The sequence below is a fragment of the Myotis davidii genome, unplaced genomic scaffold (genome assembly GCF_000327345.1).
Source record: "Myotis davidii unplaced genomic scaffold, ASM32734v1 scaffold238, whole genome shotgun sequence".
Classification (NCBI taxonomy): domain Eukaryota; kingdom Metazoa; phylum Chordata; class Mammalia; order Chiroptera; family Vespertilionidae; genus Myotis; species Myotis davidii.
The window spans coordinates 3,030,420-3,031,969 of record NW_006293779.1 but is presented as its reverse complement, the minus strand read 5'-3'; the positions used below and the strand labels follow the sequence as shown (position 1 = coordinate 3,031,969).

Genomic DNA, 1,550 nt, shown 5'->3' with positions numbered 1-1,550 from the left:
GTCCTCCTTACTTCATATTTGGATTCTAACTCTGCAAATTATCATCATTTAGGTTAATCTTTCCAAAATATGATTTTCATCACTCTCTTCCAAGTGTACCAATTTTGTGTTCAGTAACTCTACTGGGTGACGTTGGACAACTTAATCACTTCGCCTCAGTTTACTCATCTATAAAATGGGTGTAATAGTGCAAGCAAAGGACAAATTTCTCTGTTCAGAATGAGGCTGAGTGACCTTCCTACAAGAAACAAGTGCTATTTTTGTAATTAAAGCTAAATAAGAAAGGATAATGACATTAGTGGTCTTATCTGTCCAAAAACGGACCACATCCACCGACAAACTTTTAAAAGTTTAAAACTTCCTTTCCTCTTGGAAAACTCACTTATCAAAAAATAATTAGTCCTCTTGCCTTTGATGTTCAGGTGAAAATACTGGTGAATTTGGGATTGATGAGGAGCAAATGCTGGGATTTGCTTCAAAACCTCTATCCCACTAAGCAAAAACTCAAGGAGTTGTAAATAAAGCTGGGCACACTTGAAAAATATTTTTTTCCATACATACTCTCAGGAGTTCCTCCTATATCCTCAGAGAGTTTGGGGTTTGTAAATTTGAAAAACGGCCCTCCATAAGGAGTGGCAAGAGTAAACAAGATCAAATAAATTACATATGGTGCATGTTAACCACCTAGGTACCTCCTTTGCCTAGAAAACAGCCGCGTGTTTTCATTCGTCATCACTGGACCTCAGGAAGCTAGGCCTCAGCCAGCACCTGGTGACGCTGATGACACCCCAGGTCTCACAGCTGCGGCAATTAGACTGAGCCTTCTCCTTTAAGAAGCTGACTCACGTGGACGCTGTGTTGTGTGCTTTCAGCTGGGAAGGGGAGGTGGATCCTAAGTCTCTTCACATTGGACACCTCTGGAGAGGGGGCAGAGTGCTCCTCTTTGATTGGCTGTACGAGACCAAGGTGTCGGGTCAGGGGCGGGGCGAGCTGCCGGGAGCTTGCCCGGAGTCTGCAGCTTCTGCGAGGGGTTGGCATCGCCGCGGAGGGGAGCTGGAGAAGGGGGTTGGGTGAACTAAAGAAGGGGCGTGGCCCAGCGGAAGGGGCTGGGTCCTAGGGAGGAGGCAGGGCCTAGAAATGAAGGACGTTCTGGGCCAATCGGGACAACCGACTATTTGAGGGGCGGAGTTACTCCGGGTGATTGACACCGAGGCCCAACCAGAGAGAGGCGGGGCCAAGGCCCGGGCCTGACTAAACCTAGAGACTAGGGAGGCCGAGGGGCTTCATCCTGAGGAGGAAGAGCCGCAGGCAGCCGCGGGTCTCACAGCCGCTCGGGGTAAGACTGGCGGGGGCTGGGCTCGGGGCCCTCAGGAGAGCCACCTAGGTCGGCGGCTTCGAATCAGCCTGGGATGGGGGCCCAGGCAGGAAGTACCTCTTCCTCGTCGCGCTACCCCTAGGGTCCCAGCGAGCCGCCCCCGGCCATTAAGGGCGGCCCCCGGCCAACGGGGCTGCGGGCCGGCAAACTGAGCTGTTTCTTCTTTGTGAGGCCC

General features: G+C 51.2%; 1 protein-coding gene across 1 annotated transcript in view; it reads left to right on the top strand.

Moving 5' to 3' along the window:
• The first annotated feature begins 1,227 nt into the window (after positions 1-1,227).
• YPEL5 (yippee like 5) overlaps positions 1,228-1,550 on the top strand; it is a 13,394-nt gene continuing 13,071 nt past the window's right edge. The window contains exon 1 of the mRNA XM_006767426.2: positions 1,228-1,336. The gene's annotated coding sequence lies outside the window, so the exon portion shown is untranslated. The remainder of the gene's footprint in view (positions 1,337-1,550) is intronic.